The sequence below is a fragment of the Equus quagga genome, chromosome 16, assembly GCF_021613505.1.
Source record: "Equus quagga isolate Etosha38 chromosome 16, UCLA_HA_Equagga_1.0, whole genome shotgun sequence".
NCBI classification, from domain to species: domain Eukaryota; kingdom Metazoa; phylum Chordata; class Mammalia; order Perissodactyla; family Equidae; genus Equus; species Equus quagga.
The window spans coordinates 62,687,196-62,714,151 of NC_060282.1; the positions used below are offsets into that span (position 1 = coordinate 62,687,196).

At 36.6% G+C, this 26,956-nt stretch overlaps 1 pseudogene; it reads left to right on the top strand.

The window, feature by feature from the left end:
- Nucleotides 1–16,803: 16,803 nt before the first annotated feature.
- LOC124227848 (ubiquitin carboxyl-terminal hydrolase MINDY-1-like) lies at nucleotides 16,804–21,745 on the top strand (annotated as a pseudogene).
- The last annotated feature ends 5,211 nt before the right edge of the window (nucleotides 21,746–26,956 follow it).

The following is a 26,956-nucleotide window of genomic DNA, read 5'->3' on the forward strand; positions in this document are numbered from 1 at the left end:
GTGGTGATCATTTTGTAATATACAAGTATATCAAATTATTACATTGTATACCTGAAACTAATAGCAATTATATATCATTTTTTTAAAAAAATAGCATGCTGAGCTTGAGCATTGGCAACAGGAAAGAGAACTAATTCAAGAGATTTTTCATTCCTGGTGTTCATAGAATTTGGCAACTAATGGGAATAAAATATTAACTTATAGTTGTCCAATTGCAATATGTGAATGCCTTTTAACAATAAAAAAATTTAAAAATAAAAGAATCTCAAATCACTAAGCTAACTTTCGACCTTAAAATACTGGAAAAAGAGCAAAATAAATCTAAAACAAGCAGAAGGGAAGAAATAATGAAGATTAGAATGTAACTAAGTAAAATGAGGAATAGAAAAACAATAGAGAAAATCGATAAAATCAAAAGTTGGTTCTTTGAAAAGATCAACAAAATTGACAAACCTTTAGTTGGACTGAATGCAGGCATATAAAAGAAGGGACATTACTATTGACCTTACAGAAATAAAAAGATTATTAAAGAATACTATAAATAATTACATGCCAACAAATTAGTTAACTCTGATGAAATGGAAAAATTCCTGGAAAGAAATAAAGTATTGAAACTTACTCAAGAAAAAACAGGAAATCTGAATAGGTATTTAACAAGTAAAGAGATTGAATTAATATATTGAGGATCTCCAAGACCACCCTCAGGATGAGTAATTCTCTACAAGGACTCAGCATATAATTGTATTCATGGCTATGACTTATTACAGTGAGAGAATCCCAAGCATAATCAGCAAAGGGACAATGTGCATGTGGCAAAATCCTGGGGAAACAAGTCACAAACTTCCAAGGGGCATCTCTCACTGGAATCACACAGGATATTCTTAATTGCTCCAGCAACAAGTTGTGAAATATTGCTCATGAGACTCAGCATCCTGGGCCTGGTCATGTAGACAGCCTCTGCCTAGTATGTATCAAAATTCTAGACTCCCGGAAGGTGTTCAACATAAACCACGTTGTTTGTACAAACAGGTAAGGCATGGTGAGCCACTCTTATCAATTCTGGGGACGGTAGGAACCCTCCCAAAATCCAAGTTCCCAGACACCGCCAACTGCAAGCTTGCTTGTCTAAGGATCCTAGGCCTACTACGTTAACTTTCTTCTGCACAATTAGAACATATAAAACTTTCCACAAAGCCAAGACAGTTTTTTTCACTGATGAATTCTACCAAACATTAAACAAAGCATTAATAACAAATTTTCACAAATGCTTCCAGAAAAAGAAGAGGAGGGAATATATGCCAACTCCTTACATAAGGCCAGTGTTACCGTGATACCAAAACTAAAAACACATCATAAGAATAGAGAACTACTAATTAATTCTCTAGTAAGTATGTATGCAAAAATTCTCTAAAAAATACAGGTAAGCCTTATTTTTCACAGAATTTATGTCTATACACTCACTGAGAACATTGAATTAGTAAACACCGGCTCATTGCTCATAAGAGAAATATAGGGTTAGGTTCTTGAGAGCCTCTGGTCACAACATTTTCACCAACTGATCAATAATAGCTTTGCTTTATGTGTGTTTAAAGGCAATTTATTTAATATTTATTACTGATTCATTAACACTGAACTCATGGCCGATGGCCTATAACTCATGCCTGAACAAAGCTTATCTAACAAACATATTCTTGATGTAAGGCACAACACAGCCTTCTTGCACTTAGAAACACTAGACAGGACTTCAGAACTAACATTGGGGGCCAATTAAACATCAAAATCATCAACAAAAGGCACAAATATGTGGAAAATGTGACACTAAATAGAACACAAAAAGGACACTTGTTTACAGTATGAGAGTAGAAACAAGAAAGCAGAATGTTGCCTTTTTCAACTTCAGCCGAGAATGTACACATCGCGTAACTCAAATTTTTCACTCTCCGTGCATGTTCACAAATGACCAAGAAAGTGCTTCAAATATTGATTTGTGAATTACAAGTACATTTTAGTGAGTAGGTGAATTCGCAAATATGAAAACTGTGAATAATGAGGATTGTTTGTACTAGCAAACAGATTCCAGCACCATATAATAAGGATTATACAACATGGCCAAGTGGGATTTATCTCAAGAATGTAAATTGGTTTAACATCCAAAAATCAATTAGTATAATACACCACATCAATAGAAAATAAGACAAAAACCGTATATTTTCATCTCAATAGCTTCAGAAAAATCATTTGACAAAACCCAATATCCATTCATGGTAAAAACACTCAATACACCGGAAACAGAAGGGAGCTTCCTCAACCTGATAAAAGGAATCTATGAAAAGCGAACATTATACTTAATGGTAAAATGCTAAATGATTACCCCTAAGTACACAACAAAATGTATGTCCTCTCTCACCACATTTATTCAATATCATTTTATTGCTTCTAACCAGGACAATTATGCAAGAAACGAAATAAAAGGTATCCAGATTGGAAAGGAGGAAGTAAGATTAACTGTTTTTACAGATGACATGATCTTGTATATAGAAAATCCTAAGTAATCAAAGAAAAATTTATTAGAACTAATAAATGAATTCAGCATATTTGCAGAGTTAAAATCAATATACAAAAATCAATTATATTTCTATACACTATCAATGAACATTAAAAACGAAATTTTAAAAATCCATTTATCATAGCATCAAAAGAAATAATATACTTAGGAATAAAATTTTAAAATAAAGGCAAAATTTATATTCTGAAAACGAAAAACATTGTTGAAAGAAATCAAAGAAGATCTAGATAAATTCAAAGACATCCTGAATCCATGGATCAGAAGAGTTAATACTGGTAAGATGGCGATACTCTTCAAATTGATCTACAGATTCAACACAATCCATCTAATAATACCAGCGGGATTCTTTTCAGAAATTGACAAGCTGATCTTAAAAAAAATCATGTAAAAATTTATAATACCCAAAATAAGCAAAAGTCTTGAAATGGAAAAAAAAAAAGTTGGAAGACTCACACTTCCCAATTTCAATGCTTGCTATAAAGCTATAAGTTGTCAAGACAGTGTGATACTGGAACAAGGATAGACATAAAGATCAATGGAATAGAATTGAGAGTCCAGCAATAACTCTCACATTAACGTTGATTAATTTTGAACAAACATACCCAAACAATTCAATTGTAGCAGACTAGTCTTTTTGGCAAACGGTGTTGAGATAGCTGGATACGTACATGCAAAATAATAAAGCTGTACCACTTCATCACACCATGCACAAAAAATGCACTCAAAATGGATCATAAATTTCAACATTAAGAGTTAAAACTATACAATTCTTAGAACAAAATAGAGAAGTAATCTTCATGAACGTGGGTAAAACAAAGACTTCTTAGGTATGACATTAAAGCAAAAATAGGAAGAGAAAAAAATAGATAAACTGGCTTCAGCAAAATTAAAAACTTTTGTGTTTCAAAAGATATCATCAAGTAAATGAAAAGGCAGTTCACAGAATAGGGGAACATATTCACATACCTACATCTGATGAAGGATTTGTATCCGGAATATATAAAGAAATTTACAACTCAACAATAAAATGTCAAATAAGACAATTTTAAAATGGGCAAAGGATCTGAAAAGATATTTTCCCAAAGAAGATATACAAAGGACCAATAAACACAATAAAGGTTGTTCAACATCATTAGTCATTAGGGAAATACAGATCAAGGCCACAATGGGATACCACTTCACACACACTAGGATGGCTAAAATAAAAATGACAGATTGTAACAAATGTTGGCAAGGGTGTAAAAACCTAGAACCCTTGTACACTGGTGGTTGGAATGCAAAATGATGCACCCAATTTTGGGAAACAGGCTGACAGTTCCACAAAATGTTCCTCTAAACATAAAGTTGCCATATGACCTAGCATTTTGACTCCTAGATATATACCAAGAGAAATAAAAACATATGTCTATGCAAAAACTTCTACACAGATGTTAATAACTTTATGAACTCCCAATTATTCATGATAGCCAAGAAGTGGAAACAATCCAAATGTGTATCAACTGACAAGTGCATAAATAAATGTGGAAAATCCATACAATGGAATATTATTTGGCAATAAAAATGACTGAAATGCTGATTCATTCTACAAGAGGGACAAACACTGAAAACATTATGCTAAGTGAAGGAAGTCAGCCACAAAAGAAATCCATTTTGTATGATCTCATTTATGTGAAATGCCCAGAATACACAAATCTGTAGAGACAGAGAGGTCAGCTGTTGCCTAGGGCTGAGGTATCGGAGAGAATTGAGGAGTTACTGCTAATAAGTATAGGATTTTATTTTAGGAGTGATGAAAATGTTCTAAAATTAATTTTGGTGATGGTTACAAAACTCTGTGAATATACTAAAAACCATCGAGTTGACATGTACATGCCAAAGTCTGGCAACACCTAGTGTTAGAATTATTTCAATGCCATTTCCTAGTGCAAACTCTAATCACTCCTACACAGATTACTACAAGTAATCTACTACAGAAACTGCTTCCAGGTTCAATGAGCCATCTGCCGCAATATTAATTTTACGAAAATACTGTTTTCATTAAATCACTCCCTTGCTTAATATCAATGATTTTCTAATCTCTTCAACCAGCCATTTAAGGCCCATGATCGACTGGCCAATGTTACCCATTGTGTTACGCAGTAGAATAGACCCTCAAAGATGCCTAGATCCTAATTCCCAAAACCTTTAAATACATTACTTTACATGGCAAAAGAGACTATGCAGATTGATTAAATTAAAGTTCTTGAGATGGGAGATTATCTGGGATTAGCCAGTTGAGCCCAATGTCATCACAAGCGTCATTCTAAGTGAAAGAGGGAAGCAGCAGAGTCAGGATTGGAGAAAAGAGGGAATAAAAGAAGCAGAGGTCAGAGTGATGTAGGCCACGGTCTAAGGAATGTGGGCAGCCTCCAGAAGGTAGAAGAGGTAAGGAAATGGATTCTCTCCCCTAGAGCCTACAGAAGGAATGCAACTCTGCTGAGCCATTTTTTACTCTGACATCCAAAGCTGTAAGATAATAAATTTGTGTTGTTTTAAGCCACTAAGTTTGTGGCAATTTGCTATAACTGTGATAGGAAACCAATACACCTAGGCAGCCATTTTATTGTGATTCTCTGCTCTTTTCATATCCTTGATTTGAATAATCCTTCTCCACTTGTAATTCCATTCTTCTCCTCACTGCCAACACAGCAGGGCCTACTTGAACACTAACATCCTCAAGAAATTTTTTCCCACTAACTTTACTTCTATATGATTTTAATTCTTATTAGAGATTTCTTCAGAATGAATTTATGCCATTTACAAATTACTAGCACATGCGTTACCTGGAGATGACCATCTGATTTTAAGTTACATGAGGAAGGCACTTCACACATTGTATAGAAACAGTGGTTTGCTGATGAATCAACTCAAAAAAGTAAAAGACTTGATTTGTCATATTTACTGATTAAATACTCCCAACAAGACTGATTTCAATCATCATGTTGTACACCTTAAATTTACATAATGTTGTATATCAATTATATCTCAATAAACCCGAAGGGAGAAAAAAGACTGATTTCAAGCTATCAATGGTTTGACCACTGGCTCACGTAATCCTTGAGTATTTAATAATGTCTTTAGAGAACTAGTTCAAGCCTTTGTCTCAAACCCAGCAGATCCTTCTCTCAGTTCTTCTTTCCTTCCAATCTATGGTCATATTATAAATGTATCCTCAAGTACAGAAATGTGTCTATTTTTTTTGATATATGCTTAATGGTACATAATAAACATTTCTAAGTCTTTGAATTTAATCATTTTCTAGGGAAGGACTCAGTTCTTAGTGGGGAGATCTTCTCCCTACCTTTAGCTTGTATTGGTATACATGAAAACATCTGCTCTACTGGATAGGCGATATTCTCCCCACATTCCACTCCCTATTTTGTTCTGCAATCACACTTTTTACACTGTTGTAGAAATATTTTTAGTGAATAAGGAAAATATTTAATAATCAATAAATTTAAAAATTAAGAAATTGAGGATAAAAGTCTCAAACTCCAAATGATCAGAGGTATGAACATAACCTCGTCATTTATGCTCAGTGGAGAGGAAGTCAGGGGCTCTGTAGCTGTGCAGAGCCTTGGTACCACGCACAGCAGGCCACAGGTCTTTCCTAGTGTGTGCCTTCTTTATTACATCTCCCACTGATGCGATTCACATTCACTCACTCAACAAATACTTACAGACTCATAAGAAGGCTCAAAATAGGAGGCAGAAATATTTTTCAGTGTCACCTGGGCATCTACTCTGCTTTTCCATTCCTGTTCCTTACCCCTGTTGTATTAGTTTTCTATTGTTTCATAATAATTTACTACAAAGTTAGTAATTTAGAACGATCCCCATTTATCATCATACAGTTTTGTAGTTTCAAAGTCCAGCATGGTATGGCTGAGTTCTCATGATATCACAAGCCTAAAGGTATTGGCTACACTGAGTTCTCTTTGGGGAAGCTTGAAGGGAAATCCAATTCCAAGATCTTTCCTGTTATTAGCAGAATTTAGTTCCTTACAGTTGTAGGACTGAATTTCTGTCTTCTTGCTGGTTCAGCAGGGGCTGAACTTGGCTCCTGGAAGCCATAAAAATTCCTTGCCACATGGCCTCTCCATCTTTAAGTCAGGAGTGGTGTGTCAAATCCTTCTCTGCATGGACTCTCTGACTTTCTCCTTTGCAACCAGATGGAGACAACTCTCAGCTTTTAAAGAGCTCATGTGATTAGATAAGGCCTACACAGATAATCTCCTTAAAGTCAATGGTGCCATACAACACAAGCACATCACAGAAATAAAATTCATCATACTCACAGTCCTGGGGATTATTCAGGGCACATATATGTGGGAAAAGAGGACAGAAAATTTTGAAAGTCACTCCACCATGGGTCTTTCTGATGCTGAGTTTGGTTCGAGAACAGGAGAAATTGATATTGTAAACATAAAGAGAAGCTTGTAAATTGTTAGCATAAATTCTCGTGGAATGGAGATTCCCAAATCTAAGATCCTACTTTGGGTCAAAAGTATTACCAGAAGCTATGTGCTGCCTTTAGAGTCTCAGTGAGCCATAGGAAGCTACACTGGTAAGTGAGATATACACAGTGTAGTCATGTGTATATATCAATTTTCATAAAACTTCATTTATATGGATAATTAAATGAGGAACTTAATTTACTTCAGGGGGGTGAGGGAGCTCTTTCATTCAATTTCTAGAACTCCAGAAACATTATTTCAGTTGGTGTCAAAAGTAGGACAAGACACCCCATAACGACAGATATGCATCTTGTTTTCATGAACTTTACAGTCTAGGAAAGGATCTAGATAAGAAAATAGATGATAAGGACACAGTGTGCTGACCATGTCCTAGGCAAAGGGAGCAACATGCACAAGTTTCCTAAGAAGAAAATAGGATGTAGTGCATTGGAGGCACTGCACGTATCTCAATATGATTGGAAAGTAGAGTAGAAGTGGGAGCAGTGGCCAAGAGATGAGCCTGGACTGGAAGGTAAGGGCAAGGTCATAGAGAACCAAATACACTACATGAAGGTAATTTATCCTGAAAATAATTGAGAGTCCAGCAATTTCACATGTAGGAATTCATTCTAAGGAGATAATCATATAAATCAATAAAGATTCACAGATGAGGATATTTACAATATAATATAAAAGCTATCCAGGCTGCACCCCCTCCAATGGAAATAAACTCAATAGTCATCAAAAGGAGATTGATAAAAATAATTAATGGGGTTGGTAGTCTTAAAATGATGATATACATTACATATTCATTGACATGAAACAACACTGTATGAAGAATAAGAATAGGAAGAAGTGATACCGACCCTGATATCAGTTTCCCCACATTAAACCCAGCATATATGGAGTTAAAAGCAAAACACCCATTCCCTGCTTGCTCTCTGGCTTCCTGGCTCCAGAATCCACTATTCTCCATGGAGACAGACACCATCAAGGACAAGCACCTGGACTATCTCCTCCCGCAAAGAGATACGGGCTGGTGGGAAAGCTGCTGACCAGCAAGGTCATGAGCTCCCTCCTGTCTGCAAGTGTCTCAAGGCCAAAGACAGGCTGGTGGGAAAGCTCCGACCAGCAAGGCCATGTGCTCCCCCTCCCCTACCTAAAGCCCCAAATAAAAACCCTTCCTTTTAGCTTTTCGGGGAGTTTGGGATTTGAGCGTTAGCTGCCCTCTCTCCTTGCTCAGCGCTGTGCAAAAATAAAGTTCCTACTTTCTTCCACCACACCCGGTGTCAGAGATTGGCTTGCTGCGCAACGGGTGAGCGAACTCACTTCAGGTCCGGTAACAGAAGGAGTTTGAGGAACAAGAGAAGTACCGTTTACCGATTGCTCACTGTGCAAGACTCAGGCAGTGAGCTCAGCCCTTAAAAGTTAATACATTTTATCCTCTCAACAATCCAATGAGGTAAAAGCTACAATTGTTCCTATTTCACAAATGAGGCAACTGAAGCCCAAGTGGGTAACTAACCTGCCTAAGTCCACCCACTTGTTTAGGACAGAGCCAGGATTAGAACCCAGGCAGAGGCAACGTGAATCCAATCTATGTTTCTAACTTGAATTCTGAAAAACAATAAAATACAAGGGAGGAAGGGAGTGGAGGAGGACAAGGAGAAAGAGAAAAAGAGACAGGGAGGGAGAAAGAGAGATGGAAACAAAGAATGAATAATGATCACTGAAAAATCTCAAGAGTAGTTATCTCTGAGCTGTAGGATTTTTCATAACATTTTTTCGATGTATTTTTCTGAATTTTTACAAAGAGTAATTTTTTAAAAAATTAATAGACTTTTTTCTAAAGAGCAGTCTGAGGATTGCAGATAAACTGAACAAAATGTATGGAATTCCAGTATACCCCTCTCCTCTCTTACACAGTTTTCCCTATTATGAAAATATTCCATTAGTGTAGCACATTTATTACAATTGATGAGCCAATATTGGTACGTTATTATTAACTAAAGTCTATAGTTTAAATTAATTTTCACTCTTCATGTTTTACATTCTGTGGTTTTGACGAGTGAATAATGACACGGATCCACCATTACAGTATCATACAGAAGAGTTTCACTGCCCTAAAAATTCAACATAAATTCTGAAAGGCACATATATAGAGAATTCACTATATGTAATAGACAATTTTAGTCCAATTTCCTTGAGTTTATTCCCATGTTTCATACAGGGATATGCTTTTATTTTGCAGAGAAAGATGTTCTTTATAAATTGTTTCTCTCTCACCTTGTTTAGACTGAAGCTCTGGCTTTACTTCTGTAGTCGCATCTGTCTGTTCCTTCTAAGTTCCATCACAGTGTCAACTTAGACACTATGGAAAACTGGTTAACTGTGTTCGGGGAGTTGTAGTCCTTTATAATGGGCAAATCAGGCTCAGTAGGAGCAAAGCCCTACAACACCCAAGATCCTCTTGATGGTGATGCCCACACAAATGGATAGACTTTCTGTAGGTCTTGGAGAAGAATTAAAACCCAATGAAAGTATCATCTGTCACTACAGTTATTTTAAGTGCATAGCACTGGAGCAGCATTTGATTCATAGCTGAAGGAGTGTTGACACATGCAAGAATAACTGAAATGTTTCCTTATTGGTCTGGTTCCTTTGATAGTTTCAGAGAAGAAAGAAATATAGTTTCCTCCACAAACAGTTATATATCTTAAGTTTTTGTTTCTTCGTATTTGGATACTATTTTTATATTTTATTATTTATGACACTTTCTGCAAAAGATTAGAATATTTATCAGAATTTTCTTTCCCATCAGAAAAATGTTGATGTTTTTGCTCTTCCATTGGACACCAGTGGTATTTAAAATTTTTTCTACATCTTTAGAACAATTCGCCAGTTTTAGATTTTATAAACTAGAATTTTATTTTTTAAACTTTTTGCTGAAATCTCTTAGAATTTTTCCCTTTTATGTTGTGTATGATTTAGGACATTCAAACAAAATAACTAAAGGAATTGTAGGTTGGTTAAATAGGGAGTGGCACACGGTAGTGAGCATTAAGAGGGGTAAAAAAAGAATAAACCTATAGTAAAAATAAATAAATATAATATAATATAGGCAGATTATCCAAGTAAAAAAACGTGTGCTTTAGAAGTAAATTTCTCACTTTAGGTAGTGAAAAATTGAGGGCTGCAATGTATTCAAGGTCTGGTAAATTTTATAAAATTAATACACCTTCTAGTGCACTGCAACTCAAATGGAAAAGACAATCGTAGAATGGGTGCCTAATTAATTAAATGAGAGACCAAAGCACACAGTCACTTAGAAGAATTACTATGATACCCTGTCATAAGAATGTGTTTTATACCCAATAGCTATAAACTTCTTGATTCATGATGTAGTAGCAGTAATATATGCACTAGTAGAGAATTCATCTAAAAGGGAAGGTGAGCAAATTCCTTGAGGCTTTTTTAAGAAGGAAAAAAAGAGAAAATTAAGAATAGATAAAGGAATGCACCAAATTTGCCTTTTAGTCTGAACTGGAAAAAATTCTCTTGAATATGGACTTTTGAAATACCACTAGCCACTTTTATACCCCTGTCCAGCTGCTACAACTTTCAGTATCAGCTGTATCCCAGTGATCCCAGAGCTATAATTAAACTCAGAATTATCTCCTAAACTACAGATGTCTATACTCAATTGCCTATGAGACATTTCTACTCAGATCCCCAATGGGACCTGACTCAACAGAATCCAGACCAACCTTTTTTTTAAATCTCTTCTCTGTCCTAATTTGATCCAGATTTTCTCCTCTTTCTGCATTCTCTTTCTTGGAGTGTCACGTGAGTACTGACCCAATTGCCAAGCTGGAAACAGAGGTCATCTTGCATTCCTCCTTTTCCTTCACTTCTCTATCTACCTGGTCATGAAATTATGACAATTCTGCTCTTAATACATCTCACTGGTCTGCCTACCTTCATATCCTGTAGGCTACTGCCTTCTAGCTCAACTATCTGCTCTCTCCTGCACTGGTCCTCATTTTATTCTGCATATTTCCCTTTGTACTAATTCTCCACAGGTAATCTTTCATGAGTCTTCTTTTTTTCTGAGGAAGATTAGCCCTGAGCTAACTGCTGCCAATCCTCCTCTTTTTGCTGAGGAAGACTGGCCCTGAGCTAACATCCGTGCCCATTTTCGTCTACTTTATATGTGGGATGCCTACCACATCATGGCTTGCCAAGCAGTGCCATGTCCACACCCGGGATCTGAACTGGCAAACACCGGGCAGCCGAAGCGGAAGGTGTGCACTTAACCACTGTGCCACGGGGCTGGCCCTTTCATGAGTCTTCTTAAAAACCATTCAATGTTTCTTCCTCCAATAGATTGATAAAGAGCACATCCCTTTGACCAGAAAATTATTTGTAATTGGCTCCAACATCCCATCTCTCCAAGGTTCTCATTGAACCCTATGCGCCAGTCACATGGAATTGCTTGCCTTTCTTTGAGCGTATTACATTTGGTAATGCCTCCAAGGCTGTGTAGGTCATTTTCCTTTTCCAGAAGCCCCTTTTACCTCTTTTCTGTCTGATAAACTTCTAGCCATCAAACAAGTCTCATCCACCACTTCCTCTGGGAAGATCTCCTTAACTGTTCCAATCTGAGTTGATCTTTACACACACACAGGTATGAAGGGCTGACCACACTGGGTTGTAATTGCTTGTTCACCATGGGCTACATGAGAGCAGAGACTATGTCTTCTCTCTCCCCTTCCAGGAACCCCTGCTGCTTCTAGCAAGAGGCAAAGGTTTAATAATTATTTATTCAGACAGTGAAATGTTTGCCAGAGCTTGATTTTGGAGGGCTTTGAATATCACATTAAAGAGTTTTATTCTATAGACACAGCTCTGAAGCACAGGAGGACATAATCAAATATAGGTGCTACTTGGGAGAGTAATGGATGGATTGAAGATGGGAGATATTTGTTGTGGGGTAGGAAGAAATGTCTGGAGAAAAATTATGGATTTATTGGGGTGTTAGGTTGAAGAATGGGATATAATTCAGGTAATGTTTTACGTCAGGACTGAATTACATTTTTAATATACAGTAAGAAAAAACATAAAACTTTTTTTTAATTTAATTTAATAAATTGCCAGATAGTTCTTTTTTTTATTTGTTTATTTTTGGATGTACATCATAATATATTTTGAATTCTGTGTAGATTACATCATGCTCACCACCTAAAATCTAATTATAGTCCATCCCCTCACATGTGAGCCTAATCAACCCTTTCGCCCTCCCCCCTCCCCACTTCCCCTATGGTAACCACCAATCCAATCTTCAATGCTGTGTGTTTGTTTGTCATTGTTTTTATCTTCTACTTATGAGTGAGATCATATGGTATTTGACTTTCTCCCTCTGACTTATTTCGCTCAGCAAAATACCCTCAAGGTCCATCCGTGTTGTCACAAATGGCCGGATTTCATCATTTCTTATGGCTGAGTAGTAGTCCATCATGTATAAATACCACATCTTCTTTATCCATTTGTCCCTTGATGGGCACCCAGGTTGCTTCCAAGTCTTGGCTATTGTATATAATGCTGCAATGAACATAGGGGTGCAAGTATCTTTATGCCTTTGTGTTTCCAAGTTCTTTGGATAAATACCCAGCAGTGAGATAGCTGGATCATATGGTAGATCTATCTTTAATTTTCTGAGGATACTCCATACTGCTTTCCATAGTGGCTGCACCAGTTTGAACTCCCACCAGCAGTGAACAAGGCTTCCCTTCTCTCCACATCCTCTCCTACATTTGTTGTTTCCTGTCTTATTAACTATAGCCATTCTGACTGGAGTGAGGTGATACCTCATTGTAGTTTTGATTTGCATTTCCCTGATAGCTAATGGTGTTGAGCATCTTTTCATATGCCTGTTGACCATTCCATACTTCTAAAAGCAATCTATAAATTCAACTCAATCCCTATCAAAGTTCCAACAACATTTTTCACAGAAATAGAAACAAGAATCCTAAAATTTATATGGAACAAAAGACCCAGAAAGCCAAAGGATTCCTGAGAAAAAAGAACAAAGTTGGAAGAATCACACTCCCTGATTTCAAAATATACTCCAAAGCCATTGTAACCAAAACAGCATGGTACTGGCACAAAAACAGACACACAGATCAATGGAACAGAATTGAGAGCCCAGAAGAAACCCACACATTTATGGACAGCTAATATTTGACAAGGGAGCCAAGAGCATACAATGAAGAAAGGAGAGTCTCTCCAAGAAAACTCTTAATCTGCTTCATATCCATGACATATCCTATCCAGTCCTGCAATTCTGATAACAGATATTAACCAGGAAAGCATGATTACCATTCTTAATGTTAATTAAATAGATGAGGGACCTAACCATTTATTCCAAAAATATTTCTAGCTTCTTATAATACCTTAATATTACTGAATCAATCACAAATTTATAAAAACCAATCTGTAGGTGTTTATATTTAAATTCTTGGAGCAATACATTCCACAGTTTATTTGACAATGTCTATGGAAATTTTCCTAAATTCTTCTACTTAGGGCCTTGTGATAGTCACATGGTATTCTAGGAGTTGGTGGAACTGCCCATGAAGATGAAGGATAAGTATTAAAAAATACTTTTTCCTCTATATTTGCAAAAGATCGCCACATTTTTAATAATGAATTATCATATTAATGCCCATTATTTCTGCCAGAAATTTTTTAATCCCAACTCAAATTTTCTTAGATATGAACTGTAAGAATTTAATCTGAGAGGGTCTGCTGTAAAAACGAAATCCAAACAAATTGCAGATAATCTCACAGTGTTTGCCAACATTCTATAACACTACCAAATTAAAAGACCATCCTATGTTATTTTATAGAATTCAAACTTCCTAAATAGTAAGGCCACGGTGTGGCACATACTTCCTTTAAGAAATGGATGGAAATACAGTAAAAGTTGAGCAGAGTCAATAAAGATTTTGCTGGCTCACAATATCCAAGTTATCTGTCAGAACATGTTTAAAGATTTTATTTTTTTTTTCCTTTTTCTCCCCAAAGCCCCCCGGTTACAAGGTACATAGTTGTATGTTCTTCGTTGTGGGTCCTCCTAGTTGTGGCATGTGGGACGCTGCCTCAGCGTGGTTTGATGAGCAGTGCCATGTCCGCGTCCAGGATTTGAACCAACGAAACACTGGGTCGCCTGCAGCGGAGCACGCGAACTTAACCACTCGGCCACAGGGCCAGCCCCCTGTCAGAACATGTAAGATTTCTTTCCACGAAGTAAGTATAATTAGACATGGTTTATCTACTTCCTACATTTAATATAAAAGAATGAAAGACCTTCATAAAATTCTAAACTTTAGGATTGAATTCTTATTATCACCATTATCTTTATTTAAGAGAAAAGCAGATTGTGGTAAGGAAAGAAAGGTTAAGAAAACACATTAAAAATAAAATATGACAAAAAAGAAATAATTCTCCTAAATTACATAACCTATGAGTAAATATACTAGGAATAGAGTAACTGCATCAAGGGGTCAGCACTGAATCTATTGTACTCCATGAAGGGTTGTTTATGACAATCAATATTCCCACTCATTTTTGATGATCTTTTGTGTCCTCTGTGCCTCACATTAAATGCATCAACATGTTTGATTTTTAATTTAGCCTTGTTAAAGTAATTTAGTTCAACCTTCACTGAGGAAATGCTGTTATTTGCAATGACAGTGAATGCTATTTGGCCTCTCAGGGCAAATGGGACTGTCAGTCTCATTGTCAAGTTTTGAGTTGACATAGTCAAGGAGCTGGTGACGAGGGAGAATGGTGGGTTCCAGCTTTTAACAGCACTGGGGGTGGGAGGTAGGGGAGACTCATCGCTTTTCAATTTTTTTCTAATTCATCATTTATTCTTAATTCTGTGAAAGTTTCCATTCTTCTCATCATTTAGGGTTGAAAGCTCAGTCATTTTTGATTCTTCTATCTTCCATACCACCCATCCCAAATCATGCCAATCCATATTTTACATCTAATCCAAATGCTCTCATCTTGATTTAAATTTTTGTCATTTTACAACTGTCTGGTTTCAATAGCATCATAAGTGATCCCTCTCTTTGAGTTCTTATGTGAGCAAAGCCACCAAATAGACGAATGCAATGTTAATCTTTAAGTCTCATTTCTAATTATGTCTTCCTCAAAATTTTTAGCATCTTACATGACCTACAAACTGATGTCTAAAATTATTTGCCTAGTACTTATTTTTTCATAGTCTTCCCAAGCTTTTTAGTCTCGCTTATAGTTATCAACACTGCCTTTACCCAGACAAGTCTCTCCCTTTCTCTTCATGCTGTTCCTCCACCCAGAAAGTCCTCTCTATCCATTCCAACTCTCTGCTCCCAGCCATCTTCAGGATACGTCTTCAGGATCAGTTCCCCACTCTGACTTCCACTGGCCATTTCACTCTGGATCCAATGGTAGTTCTGTTTCTCTACCACTGGTTTGGCCCCTGTATACATTTCTTTGAATTATTAATTGTGTCTTGAGCTATTTGACGGTAGAGTCTTTACTTCCTCCTAAGCTATGTTCATTTAGGCACATGGCACTTAATGATTATATCTATCATTAATTTCCATTGGTTATTGATAATACAGGGTACATAGAAGAAAATAATTCCCTGTGCTAGAAAAATCAATCCACAATTTCTACCAACTAAAAGAGCAAGTGTGTGTGTGTCTACGTGCAATCACCGTTCTGTAAAAGTAATTTAAAAATTCAAAAAATTTCAAGAACCTCTAAATATTGCTAAACTTAACAAAAGTTGGACATTAATTGTTGAGTTGTTTGTTGGCTGTCTACAGACCTCACCCTACTAAAACAGAGACTCCACAAGAGCAAAGATCGTGGCTCTCTTGTTTACAGAGTTAACAAATCTACTGAAGTCACTGCTTCTTAGGTTACAAAGACTCAGATACTACTAGGGAAGTGAGGTCCAGGACCATGTGGCTGCACACCACCTCAGCAGACCAACACCCTCTGGGGTTAAAGTAACTATTGGGGTTGAAAGAGAGGAAAAGGAAGGAAGGTGAATACAGTCCTAGTGGCCAAAGAAGGAGACTCAGAGAACAAGCCAGCAGGCAGGACTATTGCATAACTTGTGGAGGCTGAGCGAAAAATAAAAATGCAGGGTACCTTGTTCAAAAAGTAGAGTAAAAATGCCATTAAAGGTAATAAAATACTAAACTTGTTCCTTTCTCTGTGATCGCTCTCTTGACTTGTTCTAGTTCTTTTATTTTCTGTTTAATGTATGCTTACTTGCCGTGGGAATACGCGCCGGAAAGTGCAGACCTTGGCAGGCACCCAGGGACCCCACCTGCACCCATGACAGATGCGCCTTAACAGGGAAGTCAATTTCCCTTTCCCACCACTGCCACCCAACACACTGTGGACAGAGGGGCCTCTCGCCTAGAGATTGGAGCCTCCGCAGCTGGACATGCTGGGTTCCTGGATGCCAGAAGATGGGAGACAGGATCACCATTGCTGAGTGGCCAGCTGGGACAGAGATGTTGATGCCATTTCTTGCCCTGAAACACGGCCGGACATGCGCTGCTGACCCCAACCCAGCCCAGGTCCTTGCCCAGGCCCCACAGAGATCAAACAGGAAAGGAGAAATGAGAGTCTTATCCAAGTGGCTGCCATAGGCCGAGGGCATCAGCAGTCATGGGGCAGGGGCAGATAGAGGATACTGGCAGAGGCCGAGGACACCGGAGAGCAGACGGCAAGGAGCTGGGAGCTGGCCCCAGGGCTCCTTCCAAAGAGGTAGACCGTGTGTGAGCCAGGCTCTAAGTCTCAACTGCATGCTCCATTGTCCCATCTAACTTCACTTACAAGGAATAAATCCACAGATATCATTCTTCAGAATTTCAAGACTGGAGAGCAGAGCACTAAACTCCAAGGGTGGGACCTTTCTGAATGTATGTGACCACATTGATGGCAAGCCGGTGAAGCCTGCCTGATAGCAAATGTCTAAAGGGAAAGCCAGGGGCTACGTCTTCTGGCTCCTGAGAGCACAGTGAGGAGTGGAGCGCAGGGGTTCATTCTAGTGGGTGACCCTCATGGCTAAAACACCTCCAAACACACTGTCTAATCTCTGTGTAGACATATAATGTGCTGTGATTTCTATTGCAGATCAACTTTCTGGAGTTTCTATAAGCCAAGGATTATAAAAGAAAAGGAAAAGAAGCTGGAAAGATAGAAAAGCATTCAGTTTAGAGATTTAAAATAAAAATAATGAAGAAAGCGAAAGAAGAGTAAACACAGAGTCTTCACTGGGAAAAGTAATACTTATTTGAATCATGGTTTTCTGGCTGTTCAAAAGATGCCATATTTTATTCAGATTTGTATAACTAGGTGGTATGATGTGCGGCTGCTTACAAGATGAGAAGTCTGTAAAATGGGAGACATCCTTAACATTTGTTGAGTGCAGTCTGTGTGCTGGGAGCTTTATAACCATTATATTTGGTTTTCACCCACATGCAATTTAAAGCAGACATTGTCCTCATTTCGCAGATAAAGAAATAGAGTTCAAATTATTCTAGGTCAATTATTCTAGTCAACGGCATATAGCTAGTAAGTGGAATGGCAGGGGAGGAAGCAGGGCACACAAAATACATTTTATACTTAGATTTTCTTCAAAGAGCACATAGAAGTTGCATAGTCAGAAAAAATATTAAGAAAAGGGAGAATGAATAATACTCATCTATTTCTACCATGCCAGCCCTGGTGGTCTAGTGGTTAAGATTAGGCATTCTCACCCGTATGTCCCAGGTTTGTTTCCAGGTTAGGGAAACAAATCATTCATCTGTCAGTTATCATGCTGTGGCAGCTGTGTTTTGCTGTGATGCTTAAGCTCTGCCACTGGTATTTCAAACACCAGCAGAGTCACCCGTGGTAGACAGGTTTCAGCGGAGCTTCTGGACTAGACTGACTAGGAAAAAGGACTCTGCCACCCACTTCCTAAAAAATTGGCCATGTAAACCCTATGAATAGCATTGTCTTATATAGCGTCAGAACGTGAAAGGATGGCGCAAAAAGACTGGGTAGGGTCCTGATCTGCTGTACACAGGGGCACTAGGAGTCAGAATCTGCTCGACAGCACTAACAACAAATTTCTACCGGAGAAGTTAGGTTTATGAAGAAACATAGCAGGTAATATTCAAACTTAATCATCAGACTGCTGTTGTATTATTCATTATTCCTTTTTTCCCCTCACAAATCACTGAAGAGAATATTTTGGGAAGAAAATAAATCTCTGTTACACCAATATATTTTTATCTTATATAGTTATAGATGCTAAATGAGAGTATAGCTCATAGCAGGAAGTGAAAGTAGAACAATTATTATATTTTTCATTGCAAATGTGTTCTACACATATGTTTTAATGAGCATTCTACAAAGCTCACAACTTCGAATTCTGAAAGCGCTTTAATTTGTAATTTACCTATATTTGGATTTTCCCCAAGGAATTTGTCCCATTTTAAAGAATTTGATTAGCACTCTTTGACTTCTGAGTTTCTCTACCTAAAATTATTTAGAGATCTTTAGAGTGTGCGTGTTTGTGTGTAATTCAGAAATGTTTACTTTAATAATCCTTGTCAAATTGAGAATATTTTAATTCTATTTTTTTAAAGAAAACAAGTCCATTTTGAAAAGTTCCTCCTAAGTTACAATTCTGAAGAGATGGCATATTGGTTCAATTAAAGCAAAACCGTTTGAAGACATATATTATAATATATTTGAGCTGAAATCTCAAACCATGAAAATTTATTGAAAAGGTTTTATTAATTTCAAAATACTTAAAAATCTGTAGTTTGCTTAAAATTCCAAATGGAGAATTTTGAAGGAGAGTACATTTTTACAAACAAAATCTCTCCATATATTTTCCAAAATTCTGAAAAAAAAATTGTCTTAAAAATATTTCAAAGCTACTAGGGCAATTGGTCAAAACGTTTTTACCTCATGTAAGACATATTAACACACTTAAAAATCCTAATTCTAAGAAGAAAAGTCAAATCTCTGATTTATTGAATGCAAAATTTTAGCTAATGTATTTCTATTATTAATATTGTAGGAAATGAAAATTTTTTCCTATTAGTGAGAAAAACCAAATCATCATCAATAAGTTAGTATACTAAATCTGGGGTGTTTACCACTCTTTTTATCACTTTGCTAGAATAATTCCGGGTATGGTGCTATCTGAGTTCAATACCAATTCTAAAAACATTAATTTGATTCATGTTTTAGGCATAATAATAAAGACATATAAGAAATTCGAGTTATGTTCCTTTTAACAGTTATTAATTAAAGCCCATATAATTTAATATCTAAGTAATATGGAATGATAGTTCTAAACCACTATCTGTTGTCTCTTACTGAAAGCGTATCATCAGGGTTCCTGAATAAATAGCCATGATGGAAAGGGAATCCTTGTGGCAGAAATTAAGAAATAAAGTACAAGAAGGATTAACCTCCAGCCTCTGTGCTTTTATCTCTAGCATGCCTCAAAACCAAAGAGAGAATGCCTAACCATTAAAAAAGATTAAAGGTGTTAATTAGACTAAGAGATAGAAACCTACCGCCCTTATGTCAGGCAAACTAGACTGAATTTTCTAATGGATTAAAACACACACACACACACACACACGCAGAGGAAGAAGTTTGTCTCTACTGAAATTTCATTGATGATGGTCTCAAATGTGTATTTGTAAACGATTTTTGTTGAAACTGATTAAAAATTTTGGACAACATTTTTATAGGCACTGTCATTACCACTATTTCTACTGAAATTGTTTTAACATTCAAAGCTAAAATATAACAAAAGGGGCTTAGAAGAGCAACCAAACTTCCTAACAATCAATTTCAGAATTGCCAATTCTCACATCTCCTTCAACTGAGCCCATTATAAAGTTAGTGTCAGATTATGTAGAGATTCTTTTATTTTTCTTTCAGGAGAACAGAGAATGTGTTTGTCATGTAAGTAAACTGTGTGATATGTCAAGATGGATTTGAAGTCTTTTAATGTTAGTTGTCAGAAGAAGGGAAAATTATTGTCCACGACAATAATTACCTTAAAGTAAGTCAGTTTCTATCTCATCTCTTTCTATTTGATTGTTTTAAAATTTATACATTTCCCATTGTTAAAATATAGGGAAAATACACATATGATTCATCTAGCATACAACATATGCTTATAATGTGAATGTGTTTACACACATGTATACACACATGTATACATATATATGTATAAATATATACATTTCCATGTCTATACATATCCTTGTATGTATATACATCTGTGTGCATGTATGTGTATGCTTGTATACGCACACACATATGTACATATGCACACATATTTCAGCTTCTATTACATAAAGATGTTCTCTATTTTCTCTCTCTCAATTGTTAAATATTTTCATTTCACCATACTTTAAAAGTGATGTGAAAGATGATGAGGCTAGAAATCAAAATGAGCTATATGAAATAATAGCAATTTAAGCATTTTTTTAGACAATTGCTGAAAGATTGAAAACATGACTTTAAAGGAACACTTTGAGCACGTAGTAAGAGCTAATGAAAGATCCAAGTAACAATTTTATATAAAGATGCCATATACACATGACATATATGTATATATATATACATATTTATGTGTGTGTGTATATATATGTATATGTATTTATGTGTATGTGCTGCTCCCTTAGAGGGAAGTGATCACATTAGATGAGTTCAGGGCCCATCTTGGAGACTGCCTCCTGTCCATCAAGCCCCAGAAGTCAGAGGGACTTCAGCTTAATTTGCAGCAGAATGTGGATGATGCAATGACAGTGCTGCCTGAACTGGCCACAGGTCAGGATGTCAACGTATGATTCACAGGTGTCTCTGATTCTGAGTACACATTTGAGTGCGGTATCTTCGACCTACGAGGCTTACCTCTGTATCCTGGCTGGCTTGTTGATCCACAGAATCTGAGACTGTGAGTGTAGTTGGGAAACTGAATTTCAATGAGCTGGTAGAGAAGACTATCTCCTGCAAGCACTCCAGCGACACCAACCTTGTGACAGAGGCCTGATTGCAGACCACCGCAGCACAGCTGAGCTACTGTGGTCTGTTTGAGCTAATGGCAGGTGCCAAGAAGGGTGAACTTAGTGTCTTTTTCTGAAACAACCACTTTAGCATCATGCCTAAGCACAAGAGTTACTTATACCTATTGATCACTGACCAGGGCTTTCTACAGGAGGAGCAAGTGATGTGGGAGAGCCTGCACACTGTGGATGGAGACAGCTGCTTTTGTGACTCTGGCTTTCAACTAAATCATGGACAAGAGGCGTGGAGCAGAAGGTGGGAGTGGCTCCCCAGAAAAGCAGTGGCAAGAAGACCAGGACTACCTAATCCCCTTATTCTTGCAGCAGCAGCAGCAGCAGCCACAAGGCATGTTGGGTCTTAGGGACTTGACACTTCAGCAAAAAGAGTACTAATGGCAACAAGCATTCCAGACTGTGCCAACGTGGCTCCATTGTCGCAGGGGAGAGGACCTGTGTGTGGATGCCCAGCCATGGATCATCAGCAGAGGCCGAAGCAAGAGTCAGACTGTGTCCTCCCGTAGCCCTGCCCAGTGCGAAGCTGCCCCATCGCTTCTTTCAGAGGCTATGACCATTTTGCTTTCTCTCCCAGCTCAACCCCTGAGATAGGCAGGGTAATTTATTGATGGACTGTTGGGGATAAGAGCAGGCAGTAAAAGCCAAGGTCACACTGAGTAACATCCTTGCCCTCGTGTGCTGCTGCCTTCTCTTTCTCCTAATCATCCAGGGCAGCACTGGGGTTGTTGGGGTGGGGATTTCTGATTCTCAACCCTCTTTCCCCAGAGTAGTCACACTAATAAACAGACTCAGACTTCGAGTGAGGTCCCTGTCTAGAATGCTTCTTGCTTACTTCTCACCACTGACGGGCTGGGTCCTCCTGGCTCTCCCACAGGCCTGTCTCTGTTTGTTTCAGGGTTTGATTTGGGCTTCTATCTTCATTATTTGTAATGTCTTCCTAGGGGTCTGGAAATAAAACTTCCTTCCTAAGGAAAAAACAAAACTATATATAAGGTAAAACTAAGATATATACATATATATATATAAACCTTGATGTTTATTTATTTTCAAGCAAGTTATTGAAAGTTTCACTGGAAGAAACATATTACTAGTTTATTCATTAGTTATCATAATATTAAAAATTATAATAGCTAGTTTATTCATTAATATCTAGGGCATTATTGCCTGACAACAAAGTATAATATATTTATAGCTTCTGATTTATTATTAAAGGCTTTCACTTTTTTGATCAACTTTTACTACATATCAAACTTTTCTATAAATTGCCAAAATTCCAAGGCATTACAAGCCAACTTATAGATATTATTCAACAACTCAAGTTTGTATTTCTTCATCTTAAATAATACTTAATCTTAAATAACACTATTTACTGAGCTATTTCTGTATAAGTCCCTGTGTGATAATTGGTTTATTATCAATGGTAATTATAACTTGAAAATTTACTCTTTCTCATTACAAGAATCTCAGAACAATATTAGATCACATCAAATACTTAGAATAACAGCAACAAAACATAGCACAAGTACAGCCAGATATTTTCAACATGTTTAAGTATTCCAATATTTGGTTTATTATTTGTATGTTTGTTTCTGATATAAAAATAATATTCTTTTGAAATAAATGAGTATTTTCACTAGTCATATATGACTTGGGTTTTAAGAAGCTGAAAGGAATCACAGAGAACATTGGATGTGCCACCTCTGCCCCAAAGAAGATGCATAACCATGGGAAAATCATTTAACCCACAGAGGTAATACAGATGCAATATTCTTTTATTACTTCCTATCATTGTTCTTACATACTACTCCACAGAGAATTGCTGGATAAAAAAGAAAATGTCAACATTTCCTAAATGGATTTCTAAAGAAAGAAGTACTAAGGCTCGGGATAATTATTCTGACAGGCATGCAAAATAAATTAAAATGGAGGCATTATAAACATTCCAAAATCAAAGCCTGTAAGATGTATGCTAACAGAATTTCTAAAAGTACTAGGAAACATCAAATTAGCAGACTGTAAAAATGGATAGCATCCCATGTTCAAGGTTTGCAGGGGAAGAATACTCTTGTTCACCACCAGTTCAATTATAAATTTGAACCACGTGTGTCTAGAGAAAAAAGCTAAAAAGAATTTGCCCTTTAACTCAGGACTTTATGCCTAGAAATATATTTGCAGTTATAATTATGAATATGATTAAAGATATACACCAACATTTATTAGGCCTAGATGCTCATCACAGTGCTGTTTATAATAGCAAAGTGTAGGAACAGACCATATTCAACTATAGGGTTGGTTAAGTAAATTACGGTGTATGCCTAGAAAATAAACATAGGTAAGTATTTATAATTATGCCGTGTAAATATACTATGGAATATAAATATTCCATGGAATATATTAGGAAAAATCACTATAATATATTATTCAGTGAAACAAAAATAGATTATAAAGTAATATGACCTATGCGATCCCATTTTTGTTTATGTAAAGTTGCGTACACACTTTACACCAGAGTATTAATATTAGTATTAATATTTGTGGTGACATTTTGTTGTCTTGCAGTGATTTTAATTTTCTTCTTGTTTTTTGGTGTTTTTAAATTTCTACAACCCCCAGGTAATAAAATAACAACATTAACAATGAGAGCTAGCACTTACTGAATTCTTACTGCATCCAGCTTTGAGTTATCTCATTTAATCTTCACAACATCTCAAGGCTCTAAGTACCATTCCAATCATTAGTTTTTTTTTTAAAAGATTGGCCCTGAGCTAACATCTGGTACCAATCTTTTTTTTCCTTCTTCTTCTTCCCCTCAAAGAGCCCCAGTGCATAGGTGCATATTCTAGTTGTAGGTCCTTCTGGATCTGCTATGTGGGACACCGCCTCAGCATGGCTTGATGAGCAGTGCTAGGTCCGTGCCCAGGATCTGAACCAGCAAAATCCTGGGCCGCAGAAGCAGAGTGCGTGAACTGAAGAACTTGGCCATGGGGCCAGCCACCTCCAATCATCTTGTTATAGATGAGGAAACTAAGGCACAGAGGAATGCAACAGTTCACTTAAGATTACCCAGCTGGTCAACAGCAGAACTAGAATTCTAACCAAGCTTGTCTGATTCTAGATCTCAAGCTTTTAACCCCTATACTACAGTTTCATCCCACATTACTTGCACACACAAAAAAATGCCAGCTATAAAAATAAAGATAGTAAAGACCATTACAATGATGTATGTTAGATGATTTTGCTAAATAAAAAGCACAGGAAAATATGATTTAGATACTAATTCAATTATATTCAAAATAGTTTTTAAAATATTTTAGATCACTTCCCTTATTTGAACTCAAATGATCAAGGAATTTTTACCTAATTATCTTAAATAGGTTGTTTATTGTGTTTTTTATTATATTATTTTTATATATTATTTTTATTATATTTTTGTAATATAAAAAATATAGTTTTTATTATATTCTGTAAATATAGTATAATATTTATATCACATATAAATATATATAATAATATATCATATATATTGTATTTTATAATATAAAAAGGTTTATTATATTATTTATAATTAATTAATAATCAATTATTATTAATAATTATTTTAAATATGCTGTCATAGCATGATATGGTGCACTCAACAAGGTGACCAATGAATTAGAATTACTATAAACTGAAAAATAATTACTACAAATTTGACAAATTTCTTAGCTCATCAACTTACGCATTTACAGCATCGGGTCAATTTGGGTGCAGAGTTCAGTTCGTCGTTTCTCTAACAAACATTAAAGAACTGGATGATCAGAATCTTTGTGTTGTGTAAATTTAATATCCCATATCTCTGCATGCTAAACTAATGGTGGGCCCTGCAGAAATACACTGGCACCCAAATTCTCTAGACCTTTATCATGGATAGCTCCCCTAACCTACCAAGGCTGTGATCACTGGAACCCAATGCAACAGGGAGATTTTTGTCTCTCAAACTCATTTTCTTACTTGGAATCTTTTGACTATTTCAAGAGTTAATGCTCAGTTAGGCCCTCAAACCAGTGATTCAGCATTTTGAAATAAGAATTAAAGCAGAGCAGGTAGTCTCCTCTCAATAGGCTTACTTCTATCCCTTAGGGAGAACCTCAGCTGATCCAAACCCAAGAGAAAGATGGTGGAGTTTCTCTTCTCCCTTTTGTCTGTCTCTGACTCTTATACCCAATCTTGACATTGCATATGAAAACAAAAGCCAAATAGTATTCACAGTGATTGTAAACTTGCTGATTTTCCTAACAAGGGAAGGAAAATAAAATATACAAAACCTAATAAATCTCAGAACTATGTTTGGTAGTTTATTTTAGTTTGGCAACAATACACAGTTGGTAGCATTTTGCTTTACCTATATGAAAAAAATACAGCTCTTTTGGGCAACAGATGGGAGATACTTTTTAAGTGAATAGTGTCTGGTATTGTCTGCCCTCCACTTAGCAGCCAGCTACGTGGGAGAGCACTTCCTTTCACTGCTTTCGCTTTCTCCCTTCCCATTTCTCAACCCACGATATTCTGGCTTCTACAGTCACCTTCACTGAGATTGTTCTCAAAAGCTCATGTTCATCGGGCACTTTCAATGTTTGTTCTATGTTTGTCAATAAACATAAAACATACTTGACAAACATACTTGTGTTTGTCAATAAATCCAATGATTCATTTTCATTCTTATTTTAATTGGGATATGACGTCTCTGTAGGAAATAACACTGTTGGTAATTCTTGCCTTCTCGAAGCACTCATATTTCCTGGCATCTGGGCAACCGAGTAGGTTTTTATCTTACTTTCTGGCTGCTTCTTTCAAGCCTTCTTTTTAAAATTCATTCCCTCCATCATGCCCTATAGGATTGGTGCCTGCAGAATTCTGTCCTCAAATCTGATTGCATCTTGTCCATATCTTCCCTTTTCTTCTATTCCATTTCCTGACTCTCTTCCTCTCAATTCTCTCTTTCTCTCTCTTTCTGTCTCAGTCTCTCTCTCTCTATCTCCATTCTTCCTGGTTAATCTCATCCTCTCTTATGACTTCAATTATCTGTGTAGATTGCTAGTGGGAATGCAAATTGGTGCAGTCGCTATGGAAAACAGTATGGAGATTCCTCAAATATCCAGCTATTCCAATTCTGGGTATGTATTCAAAGAACATGAAAACATTAATTCAAAAAGATGTATGCCTCCCAATGTTCATTACAGCATTATTCACTATAGCCAAGACTCAGAAACAACCTATGTGCCAATCAATGGATGAATAGATAAAGAAGATGTGGTATATACAATGGAATACTACTCAGCCATAAAAAAGGTGAAATCCTCCCATTTGTGACATTGTAGATGGACCTTGAGGGTATTATATTAAGCAAAATTAGCCAGACAAGGAGAGACAAATATTGTCTAATTTTGCTCATGTGGAAGATAAACAAAAAAGCACATAGACACAGAGAACAGATTGGTGGTTACCAAGGGGAGAAGAATAGGGTGGGGAGGTGAAAGATGTAAAGGGGCACATGTGTACAGTGAAGAATAGCAACAAGAATTTTGATGAGAAACACAATGTAGTCCATACAGAAGGTGAAACATAATGAAGTACTCCTGAAATTTGTATATTATAGACCATTATTACTTCAATAAAAGTAAATGAGACCAATTACCTGTGTATACATGAATAATACCCATACCTATATTTATAGCCTA